The 13,074-nt window shown below is 46.0% G+C and overlaps 1 protein-coding gene and 1 pseudogene across 1 annotated transcript in view; one reads left to right on the top strand and one right to left on the bottom strand.

The window, feature by feature from the left end:
• The window catches only part of LOC115104532 (elongation factor 1-alpha-like), a 45,635-nt pseudogene extending 40,942 nt beyond the window's left edge, over positions 1–4,693 (bottom strand).
• Positions 1–13,074, top strand: part of LOC115105180 (CYFIP-related Rac1 interactor B-like) — a 59,515-nt gene that overhangs the window by 22,496 nt on the left and 23,945 nt on the right. The window lies entirely within an intron of this gene.

The following is a 13,074-nucleotide window of genomic DNA, read 5'->3' as shown; positions in this document are numbered from 1 at the left end:
ACAGATAACCGTCATCTCCCCATCTCCTCAGCAAGCTCCACTGTGCCCCACCCTTAATCTTGTGAGGGTTCAAAAAAGCGAAAAAATAAATAATACTGTATCTATGTTACTTACATATGCAGTGTACTGTATGTACTTCTCATATAAAATGTCATACACAGTCTCCAAGAGATGCTGATATATAGGCCTATGTTCTGCCAACTATAAAGTGTGATACAGTATGCTGTGTTGCATCCATGACTCAAACACAGTCAAAAGGTCATTTGTGTAATGATGGTTTGGGGCCTGCGACATGTGACCTACGATATGCAGCCTGCGCCCCCCTTCACCATCACCCACCCCTCACTAACTACCACCCCACAGGGTATGGGGCTGTGGGGAAGTGCTGCTCTCTGCCCCATTACACCCTATGTTATAGCTGTCTGTATGGAGAGGTCATAGAAAGAGAAATTGGTGTGCTCAAGTGTTTGTAGTAACAAAAAGTATTTGGGTGCTGGGTTCAAAAGGCATATACTTGAACGAAGGAAAAACCAATGACTCACATCAACACCATCATCCCGGAAACCCTAGACCCTCTCCAATTCGCATACCGCCCCAACAGATCCACAGATGACGCAATCTCAATTGCACTCCACACTGCCCTTTCCCACCTGGACAAAAGGAACAAATATGTGAGAATGCTGTTCATTGACTACAGCTCAGCGTTCAACACCATAGTGCCCTCAAAGCTCAGCACTAAGCTAAGGACCCTGGGACTAAACACCTCCTTCTGCAACTGGATCCTGGACTTCCTGACGGGTCACCTCCAGGTAGTAAGGGTAGGTAACAACACATCTGATGCTCAACACGGGCGCCTCTCAGGAGTGCGTGCTCAGTCCCCTCCTGTACTCCCTGTTCACCCACGACTGCGTGGCCAGGCACAACCCCAACACCATCATTAAGTTCGCTGACGACACAACAGTGGTAGGCCTGATCACCAACAACGATGAGACAGCCTATAGGGAGGAGATCAGAGACCTGGCCATGTGGTGCCAGGATAACAACCTTTCCCTCAATGTGAGCAAGACTAAGGAGATGATCGTGGACTACAGGAAAAGGAGGACCGAATAGGCCCCCATTAATATCAACAGGGCTGTAGTGGAGTGTTTACACTGCTGCTACTCACTGTTCATTATCTACTTTACCCCTACCTGCATAGTCACTTTACCCCTACTTAAATGTACAAATTACCGTGACTAACCTGTACCCCGCACATTGACTCAGTACTTGTACATTGCCTCGTTATTGTTATTTTATTGTTTTATTTTATTTAGTAAATATATTCTCAACTCTATTTCTTGAACTGTGTTGTTGGTTAAGGGCTTGTAAGTAAGCATTTCATGTTAAGGTCTACCTACACCTGTTGTATTCAGCGCAGTGACAAATGATATTTGATTTGATTTTGATTTGAAACTCACTGAAAGTTCTAATGTAGTTGTTTAGCAGCAGAAGTCAGAATAAACTGTCATGTTTCAGCAGCAGCCCTTTGTCAGAGTTTGGAGAACAATAGACATACACCCGTATTTGTAGATGACTCTACATTGCACTACTGCTTTGTTTTTGCACAGTTATTATTTACATATATTATTTACATTCATTATTTCAAATACGTTATTTACATAAATGTTCTATTGTTTTCCATAAGGGCTTCAAAATACAAAGAATTGCGCGACTGTTGTTTTACAGGAAGCAAACTAACAGAAGTTGTTCATTCAGACCACTTGGGCTCTCTGCAAGGAAGGCATGGATATAATATGCCTCTGTGGCAGCAACTTTTCTCTATCACCTCCTCTATTATTAAGTGGCTGTACAACAACTAAGCCCCGGAACCTCAGCCTGCACACGTCATGTCCCCATATTAAAGTGTCTGGCTACAGGGGACTTCTCATCACCAGTACTGATGTTGCTCTTGTGAGAAAATGAAAAAAAAAAACATGAAGAATATTTCAGTCGCTGCGTGTTTTTTCATTCTTCGTGCACGGAGAGGTCACCGGGTCTTATCCACAGCACTGCAGTGATCCTCAGGTTGCTCTGTCTTTATGGACTATAAATTAGTCCCCAAATCCAGAACAAATTCAAGAAAACCGTCTCATATTGCTCAAATAAACAGCAAACCTGGTTTCAAAAAACAGATAAAGCAACACAACGCCTCTCCCCTATTTGACCTAGATAGTTTGTGTATGCATGGATTGATATGTAGGCTATGTGTGCCTTTTTTTAAATGTATGTAGTTCTGTCCTTGAGCTGTTCTTGTCTAATGATATTCTGTATTATGTTTCATGTTTTGTGTGGACCCAAGGAAGAGTAGCTGCTGCTTTTGCAACAGCTGATGGAGATCCTAATCAAATACCAAATACTGCCTCAACTACTCAGAGAGTTAAAGGGGCAATCTGGGATTCGTACATCCATTTTTTTAAACTTTTGAATTAATGATCTAGGTATAGCCATTGCTTCTTGAAGAATAGTGTGTGTTCCCAACACTTTTTACTATAGTTGTGACAACCAGAAGTCCTCACAACAGTGGTCAACCAAGGGAAATTCAGAGAAGTGAGGCTATTTGGCCAGTCCTCACTTCTAAAAAGGCAATTTTAGGCTTAGGGGTTAGATTATGGGTTAGGAGTTAAAGTTAGGGCTAAGGTTACGGTAAAAAGTCCTCGCAAGTATTGGAATACAAAGTGGTGTGTGTGTGTGTGTGAGAGAGCGACCGAGCGTGTGTGTGTGTGTATGTGTAGCCGACTGTAGTTGTTTCCATGGTTTCTGGCTTTGATCAGGTACAGTCCATAGAGTAGGGCTTAGCTGAATCTCCTGGTTTCATCCCCCAGTTCTCTCTCTGTGATTTCTGCTGCTTTGGTTAGTCGCTTTGGATTTCAAAGGTTTATTTATTTTTTATCTTCAACTATGCAGCTTTAAGGATGAATTGTAGTTTGCCTCAATAATCTGATGAGTGTTAAAATGTGAAAGTAGTAGGCTACGTTGATGCAAAACGGGAGATAAAACACGTGCATTGACTGCAGCAATGCTCATCATGGGGAGAATTGCGTGCCAGCCTCATTTTGGGAAGTGCTCCCCCATTTTCTGCCTGTCGTATCGGGCCAGCGTCAGAGAGCAGCGAGCTCCGGTGGATCTGGTCCTGGTCGACTGGGCTAATGCCATGTGGCTTGTCACCCTGAGAATCTAGGTCAAGTTTAAAGCTGCCTCCCTCTTTGCTCTGCTCCCACCACTGCAGTACCCCCCCCCCCCAAATACACCCCCACATATCATAGTCACGTATTGTAGACACACACACAGTATACATCCTACATCCTTATCTAAATACCTTCTTTTTTTTGCATTTCCATCAAATATACAGTGCATTTGGAAAGTATTCAAACCCTTTGACTTTTTCAATACTTTGTTACGTTTCCAGCCTTATTCTAAAATGTATTAAATCTTTTCTTCTTATCTACACACAATACCCCATAATGACCCCATTATCTCACATTTATGAAAAATAAACAAAAATACCTTATTTACATAAGTATTCAGACCTTTTGCTATGAGACTAAATTGAGCTCAGGTGCATGCTGTTTCCATTATTCATCCTTGAGATCCTTACCTGTGATAAATTCAATTGATTGGACATGATTTGGAGAGGCACACACATGTCTATATAATTTTCCACAGTTGACAGTGCATGTCACAGCAAAAACCAGCTTGGAGTTTGCCAAACGTCACCTAAAGACTCTCAGACCATGAGAAACCAGATTATCTCTCTGGTCTGATGAAATCAAGATTGCCTTAATGCCAAGTGTCACGTCTGAGGATGCCTGGCACCATCCCTACGGTGAAGCATGGTGGTGGCAGCATCATGCTGTGTGGATGTTTTTCAGCAGCAGGGACTGGGAGACTAGTCAGGATCGAGGGAAATATGTACAGAACAAAGTACAGAGAGATCCAACAGGACAACAACCCTAAGCACACAGTCAAGACAACGCAGGAGGGGCTTCGGGACAAGTCTCTGAATGTCCTTGAGCCAGAGGCCGGACTTGAACCTGAGAGACCATCTCTGGAGAGACCTGAAAATAGCTGTGCACCGAAGCTCCCCATCCAACCTGACAAGAGCTTGAGAGGATCTGCAGTGAAGATACAGCTGTGCCAAGCTTGTAGTGTCACACCCAAGAAGACTCAAGGCTGTAATTGCTGCCAAAGGTGCCTCAACAAAGTACTGAGTAAAGGATGTAAGTACTTTTGTAAATGTGGTGTTTCAGTTTTGTACTTTTAATAAATTACCAAAAATGTATAATAAAAAAAACCTGTTTTTGCTTTGTCATTATGGAGTTTTGTCTGTAGGTTGAAGAGGAAAAAAACGGGGATGGCTGGTCATCACTGCCGTAGTAAGAGTGGGTCCTCACGCTGCTGCAGAGCGAGAGAATAGTGTAGTAGTGGGATGTCAGTACTATAATCCCCCTGCAGCAATGAGCTGTTTTTATAGGACACCGCAGCCGACGCGGAGCCTCAAGTCCAGCAGTGTTCTGGGGCGTTTCCTTGGAGGGGGTACGGAGGTGTGTGTCTGTGTGACTCCAGGAATGCCATCCTGGGGAAGGTCACCATGTTCAATGGGGGTGGCACTGAATATTAGGATCTTCAGGGCTGACACCGAGATCTCCTCACTCATGTTGTTATTGTTATTCCTCCACTGTTTCATTCTCCTAGGCTGTGCAAGTCCACTCTCAAATAAAGTATATAATTTTTATACAGGAATATTGTCAGTATAAATATTTGAGTTGTCATTTAGTTTTTATTTTATTTCAGAACATGACAGCAATTTGGCAAAAACCAAGTTGCATTTTGCTCAGGGAAATTATTCACTTAGTGCTGGAAGCTGGAAAAAACATTCCTTCACTGCCTGTTCACCAGATCCCCTCGCTCCCCTCCTAATCTGCAGTTTTTTGGTGCAGGACCTCATCTGTATTAATATATTCATGTGCTTTGAAGTCTTACCACCACTGTACCATCTCTCTCCAAGCTCGCCTCTGATAGGCTGGTTGCTTGTTTTCAATGGCACCAGCTTTTTTTGAGTCCATGGATACAGCGCATGGTGGGGCAGTGTGGCTTAGCCAATTGGAGAGCGTTGTTTGGCTCGCGGTTGTAAAGCAGGGCACCCTGGCCCTAGACGAACCCCCCCCCCCCCCCCCAGTGGGGTGTCCAATACAAAAACAACCACACCCTGTCCGCTGGCCCGGGACTCCCACTGACATATCAGAACCTCCAATACCAATGAATGGGCGCAAAACCACCCCCTTCCTGTCTCTTCTCTTGCATTCCTCTCCTCTCAGCACTGCACTGAATGTTCTACACCTCTTCATCTCACATGATTTAGAGCAATGGATCATTACCACAAACCATTTACCAACAGCGACGAGACAGCCTACCGAGAAGGAGGTGAGGGCACTCGGAGTGTGGTGTCAGGAAAACAACCTCTCACTCAACATCAACAAAACAAAAGAGATAATCGTGGACTTCAGGAAACAGCAGAGGGAGCACCCCCCTGTCCACATCGACGGGACAGCAGTGGAGAAGGTGGACGATTTTTTAAAAAGTTCCTTGGCGTACACTTCACGGACAAACTGAAATGGTCCACCTACACAGACAGTGTGGTGAAGAAGGCGCAATAGTATAGTGCCTCTTCAACCTCGGGAGGCTGAAGAAATTGGGCTTGTCACCTAAAACCCTCACAAACTTATGACTGCCAGGTACGGCAACTGCACAGCCCACAACTGCAAGGCTCGCCAGAGGGTGGTGCGGTCTGCACAGCGCAATACCGGGGACAAACTACCTGCCCTCAAGGACACCTACAGCACCCGATGTCGCAGGAAGGCCAAAAAGATCATCAAGGACAACAACCACCCGAGCCGCTGCCTGTTCACCCCGCTACCATCCAGAAGGCGAGGTCAGTACAGGTGCATCAAAGCTGGGACCGAGAGACTGAAAAACCGCTTCTATCTCAAGGCCATCAGACTGTTAAACAGCCATCACTAACACAGAGGCCTACATACAGACTTGAAATCATTGGCCACTTTAATAAATGGATCACTAGTCACTAATAATGTTTACATGTCTACTCATCTCATCTGTATATACTGCATTCTATTACCATCTACTGCATTTTGCCAATGCCGTTCGGTCATCGCTCATCCATACATTTATATGTACATATTCTTATTCCATCCCTTTACCTAGATTTGTGTGTATTAAGTAGTAGTTGTGGAATTGTTAGATTCCTTGTTAGATATTTCTGCACTGTCGGACTAGAAGCACAAGCATTTCGCTACACTCACATTAACATCTGCTAACCATGTGTATGTGACCAATAAAATTTGATTTGATTTGAAAACCTTTTCCCATTTGTCACTGGCACATACACTTTGGCTCAAAATAGAAACATTTGCAATATACGAGAAAAAGTTTGATTATATAGCTTTTTTTAGTTATCATTAATAGGTTTAGCTATTAATTTGGTTTGAATGAGAACCTGGGGGTCTGTAATTCAACCATTCACCAAAATTATTTCTGCTGGCGCGGCAAAAAGCGAAAGAAAGAAAGCCTGTCCTCATTTCATCTCTCATTAGGTTTTCCATAAGCTGGAGGATCTTCTCTTGGACTTTGAAATGCGGAGCCGAAGCTACCGCAAATCCCCGTCCTTAAAATGACCTCAATGTAGACTGAGCGAGAGCGAGGGAGCTGTGTTTAACTCTCTGAGCCTGGTAGTGGCACCATGCCTCATACTACTCAGCTCAGTCACTCAGCCTCTCTGAGAGGGGGCAGTAGAGGACTAGGGGAGAGGCATTGGGAAGGCCTAGTCATTCAACAACATGGTGATGTGACTTCACCCCTTCCCCTCCTTCTGGGGATAATCAACGAGGTGATTCCTCCCTTGTCTTTCCCTCAACAGTACCGAGCCGCTCCAGGAAGACTCTCGTTGCTCCTGACGACCAGGTGTTTTCTCTCTCCGAGGCTGACGTGGGGAAACTCTCTAAAGAGTGAATACCAGCTGATATTTTCAAACGGTCTCTGTAGTCCCCACCTGCTTTAAGGAGACCGCCATCGTCCCAGTGCCCAAGAAAAACAAGGGGACATGCCCAAATGACTATCGCCCCGTCGCACTCACCTCGGTCATCATGAAATTATTTGAGAGGCTGGTCATGGCCCACACTGGACTCACTCCAATTAGCCTACCGCTCCAACAGATCCACGGAAGATGCCATTTCCATCGCTATTCACATGGCCGTAACACATTTGGACAAGACGTGAGAATGCTGTTCATTGACTGCAGTTCAGCATTGAGGTACATGAGGTCTGATACCAACAGGCTCAGAGACCATTTCTATCTCCAAGCAATCAGATTGCTGAACACTTAAACTGTACTGACCACCTGCTCTGATTCTCCTCACCTTAGCACACATCACAACCGCTGCTACCAGATTCTTATTGTACTGCTCAATTTATACATTTGCCCATCACCCCGCCCCCCCTTCCCCAATGCACGTGTAACTATTGGACTATAAATGATGCAATCCTGTATTACACTCATGCTAAAATGTTTATTCTATTCTGTCATTTACTTTCTTTGTATTCTTATTTTTTTTTTACTATTTCTTATTGTTGCCGCATTGTCGAAGTAACCTGCAAGTAAGCATTTCGTTGGACGATGTGCACCATGCATACCCCGTACATACAAACTAATAAGACTTGAAACGATGCCTCTGTTCTTTTCCCTTCCAATGCTGTCATCTCTCCCGTCTTTCCGCTATATGTGGCTACCACCCGTATAAGGTAGTAGGAAGGTACCCAGTGAGGTGTAGCAGCATCATTCAGGTCACGTTAACGGAGAGTGTTATGAAAGAGCCAGGCGTGGCAGGTGGGTGTGCCCCAGGTGGGCAGTGGGTAACATGGAAACCGGTTCAGCGAGTGCAGGGAGAGGGAGAGATCATTAATGAAAGTTGCAGATGCCTCCTTCAAATGATTACACCAAGACTTGTTTTTAAAAGAATAATACTTAAATTTATTCATCATGAGTTATTCAACCACAAGGACGAAAAATGTAGTGACTAGCCTATAACTTTATCTTGTCTCTAGTCATCACTTTTCAATTACCTTGCTTCTGCGCTCATTCACAATCACTGGCAATTATTTTCCACTTGTCACTGAGCTTCACTCTGTCACTAAGCTTTACCTAGACTTTAACCTTAATCAGCTTACTCGGGTTTACCAGCACTCACTCAGCCACTGAGTTTGTTTTAACCTGCCACCAGTAATCAGAGTATTCACCCTGTCACCAAGGTTGAATCTCTCAGCCTTCTCCACCTTGTCACAAGGTGTCGCCAGTCTAGCTCAGTGTCACGACTAGCCAGCAACAGCACTTAAATGCCCAAGAAAATGTACCTTCAGGGACAATAAAGTTTTTCTCATCTCATCTTCACTCTGCCTCTGATCCAATGCCATTTGAACTTTGTCTCTCAGTACAGTACAAACCCAACAGGCCTCTGTGCTTTCTAGTTGTGGAGAGAAGGTGTTGTCTTGCCAGGCTGTCACTCGTGATTTACATAACACACAACTCCAGACAGGGAGTCAGAAGGACCTATATGCCACTGGCTGCCTGGCGCGTGGCTCTCTGCTGATCATAGATCAGCACTCCTGCACTGAGATGCTTTCTAAATATCGCCAATAGACTACAGTCATAAAAGGAGCAGACCAAATACCTTAGAGGCAATCATAGACTTCTTTAGCTCCTGAGTCTGGGCAGTGTGAATGCTTCAGTTTGTCCGATTCTGCAGAACTGTACATGCTTGTCTGGTCCATATTTTCCATATTTATTCTATTTCCTCAACATGGCCTTCTAGAGAACGACTCAGTGCTGTGACAGACAGTCTAAGTGCACCTCGGGACTGGAAAGTTTTGTGTTGTACAGTAGCGCATACAGAATGTGTGTTCCTGTACCATACTCTAAATCTGCCCTAAATATGAGTCATTGGCTAGGAATTAACTGTATTAGGATCATCCATAAGGTGTGTGTGCACACACAAAACATGGGAGCCTCTTACCCGACAGTGTGTACAGCAGGGGTTCCCTCTCCCAGAACTCTACAACAGTGGTTTCCCTCTGCTCGGTTTGGGGGTTGGTTTTAACTGTGGTTTTTCCAGGTACTGGGTGAATCTGTGTGCCTCATATTGACACTAGTGAGAGGGGCTGGGGAAGGATAGTGGGCTTAGTTCTCACACTACTCCTTCTGAGGTGAGATTATCTCCCCTCCCCACACACCCCTCTTCTTCTCGGAATCAACTGCCTCGCTTCCAGGAAATCTGACTGGTTGCAAAACAACCAGAGATTGAAATTCCGTTTTTTTGTTCACTTGGCATTCACAAACAGAACAATATATTAATTTTTTTTTATTTTACCAGGTTAGTTGACTGAGAACACATTCACATTTACTGCAACAGCCTGGGGAATAGCTACAGGAGAGAGGAGGGGGGGATGAATGAGCCAATTGCAAGCTGACCAAGAACACGAAGGTAACCTGCCTAAATGACTACCGACCCGAAGCACTCACGTCTGTAGTCATGAAATGCTTTGAAAGGCTGGTCATGGCTCACATCTAACACCATTATCCCAGAAACCCTAGACTCACTCCAATTTGCATACCGCACCAACAGATCCACAGATGATGCAATCTCTATTGCACTCCACACTGCCCTTTCACACCTGGACAAAAGGAACACCTATGTGAGAATGCTGTTCATTGACCACAGCTGAGCGTTCAACACCATAGTGCCCTCAAAGCTCATCACTAAGCTAAGGACCCTGGGACTCAACACCTCCCTCTGCAACTGGATCCTGGACTTCCTGACGAGCTGCTCCTAGGTGGTAAGGGTAGGTAACAACACATCCGCCACGCTGATCCTCAACACGGGGGCCCCTCGGGTGCATGCTCAGTCCCCTCCTGTACTCCCTGTTCACTCATGACTGCCAGGCACGACTCCAACACCATCATTAAGTTTGCTAATGACACAACAGTGGTAGGCCTGATCATCGACAACGATGAGACGGCCTATAGGGAGGAGGTCAGAGACCTGACAGTGTGGTGCCAGGACAGCAGCCTCTCCCTCAATGTGATCAAGACAAATGAGCTGATTGTGGACTACAGGAAAAGGAGGACCGAGCACGCCCCCATTCTCATCAACGGGGCTGTAGTGGAGCAGGTTGAGAGCTTCAAGTTCCTTGGCATCCACATCACCAACAAACTAACATGGTCCAAGCACACCAAGACAGTCGTGAAGAGGGCACGACAAAACCTCCTCAGGATACTGAAAAGATTTGGCATGGGTCCTCAGATCCTCAAAAGGTTTTACAGCTGCACCATTGAGAGCATCCTGACAGGTTGCATCACTACCTGGTATGGCAACTGCTCGACCTCCGACTGCAAGGGCCCAGTACATCACCGGGGCCAAGCTTCCTGCCATCCAGGACCTCTATACCAGGCGGTGTCTGAGGAAGGCCCTAAAAATGGTCAAATACTCCAGCCACACTAGTCAGACTGTTCTCTCTGCTACCACACGACAAGCGGTACCGGAGCACCAAGTCTAGGTCCAAGAGGCTTCTAAACAGCTTCTACCCCAAAGCCATAAGACTCCTGAACAGCTGATCAAATGGCTACCCAGACTATTTGCATTGCCCCCCCCCCCCCCACTACGCTGCTGATTCTTTGTTACGATCTATGCATAGTCACTTTAATAACTCTACCTACATGTACATATTACCTAGACACCGGTGCCCCCCGCACATTGACTCTATTACCTATGACTTCCGGCGCCGACAGAGATGACCGCCTCGCTTCACGTTCCTAGGAAACTATGCAGTTTTTTTTTTTACGTGTTATTTCTTACATTGGTACCCCAGGTCATCTTAGGTTTCATTACATACAGTCGAGAAGAACTACTGAACATAAGAGCAGCGTCAACTCACCATCAGTACGACCAAGAATATGACTTTCGCGAAGCGGATCCTGTGTTCTGCCTTTCACCCAGGACAACGGAATGGATCCCAGCCGGCGACCCAAAAAAAACGACTTCGTAAAAGGGGGAAACGGAGCGGTCTTCTGGTCAGACTCCGGAGACGGGCACATCGTGCACCACTCCCTAGCATTCTTCTCGCCAATGTCCCGTCTCTTGACAACAAGGTTGATGAAATCCGAGCAAGGATAGCATTCCAGAGGGACATCAGAGACTGTAACGTTCTTTGCTTCACGGAAACATGGCTCACTGGAGAGACTCTATCGGAGTCGGTGCAGCCAACTGGTTTCTCCACGCATCGCGCAGACAGAAACAAACATCTTTCTGGTAAGAAGAGGGGCGGGGGCGTATGCTTCATGGTTAACGTGACGTGGTGTGATCATAACAACATACAGGTACTCAAGTCCTTCTGTTCACCTGATTTAGAATTCCTCACAATCAAATGTCGACCGCATTATCTACCAAGGGAATTCTCTTCGATTATAATCACAGCCGTATATATTCCCCTCCAAGCAGACACATCGATGGCTCTGAACGAACTTTATTTGACTCTTTGCAAACTGGAATCCATATATCCGGAGGCTGCATTCATTGTAGCTGGGGATTTTAACAAGGCTAATCTGAAAACAAGACTGCCTAAATTTTATCAGCATATCGATTGCGCAACCAGGGCTGGAAAAACCTTGGATCACTGCTATTCTAACTTCCGCGACTCATATAAGGCCCTGCCCCGCCCTCCTTTCGGGAAAGCTGACCACGACTCCATTTTGTTGATCCCTGCCTACAGACAGAAACTAAAACAAGAAGCTCCCGCGCTGAGGTCTGTTCAACGCTGGTCCGACCAATCTGATTCCACACTCCAAGACTGCTTCCATCACGTGGACTGGGATATGTTTCGTATTGCGTCAGTCAACAACATTGACGAATACGCTGATTCGGTGTGCGAGTTCATTAGAACGTGCGTTGAAGATGTCATTCCCATAGCAACGATTAAAAACATTCCCAAACCAGAAACCGTGGATTGATGGCAGCATTCGCGTGAAACTGAAAGCCCGAACCACTGCTTTTAATCAGGGAAAGGTGACCGGAAACATGACCGAATACAAACAGTGTAACTATTCCCTCCGCAAGGCAATCAAACAAGCTAAGCGTCAGTATAGAGACAAAGTAGAATCTCAATTCAAAGGCTCAGACACAAGAGGTATGTGGCAGGGTCTACAGTCAATCACGGACTACAAGAAGAAAACCAGCCCAGTCACGGACCAGGATGTCTTGCTCCCAGGCAGACTAAATAACTTTTTTGCCCGCTTTGAGGACAATACAGTGCCACTGACACGGCCCGCAACTAAAACATGCAGACTCTCCTTCACTGCAGCCGACGTGAGGAAAACATTTAAACGTGTCAACCCTCGCAAGGCTGCAGGCCCAGACGGCATCCCCAGCCGCACCCTCAGAGCATGCGCAGACCAGCTGGCTGGTGTGTTTACGGACATATTCAATCAATCCCTATCCCAGTCTGTTGTTCCCACATGCTTCAAGAGGGCCACCATTGTTCCTGCTAAGGAAGCTAAGGTAACTGAGCTAAACGACCACTCACTTCCGTCATCATGAAGTGCTTTGAGAGACTAGTCAAGGACCATATCACCTCCACCCTACCTGACACCCTAGACCCACTCCAATTTGCTTACCGCCTAAATAGGTCCACAGACGATTCAATCTCAAGCACACTGCACACTGCCCTAACCCATCTGGACAAGAGGAATACCTATGTGAGAATGTTGTTCATCGACTACAGCTCGGCATTTTACACCATAGTGCCCTCCAAGCTCGTCATCAAGCTCGAGACCCTGTGCAACTGGGTACTGGACTTCCTGACGGGCCGCCCTCAGGTGGTGAGGGTAGGCAACAACATTTCCACCCCGCTGATCCTCAACACTGGGGCCCCACAAGGGTGCGTTCTGAGCCCTCCTGTACTCCCTGTTCACCCACG

Source organism: Oncorhynchus nerka, linkage group LG22 (assembly GCF_034236695.1).
Source record: "Oncorhynchus nerka isolate Pitt River linkage group LG22, Oner_Uvic_2.0, whole genome shotgun sequence".
In the NCBI taxonomy this organism is placed as follows: Eukaryota; Metazoa; Chordata; class Actinopteri; order Salmoniformes; family Salmonidae; genus Oncorhynchus; species Oncorhynchus nerka.
Note: the sequence above shows the minus strand (reverse complement) of the source record. Positions and strands in the feature narration are given on the sequence as shown.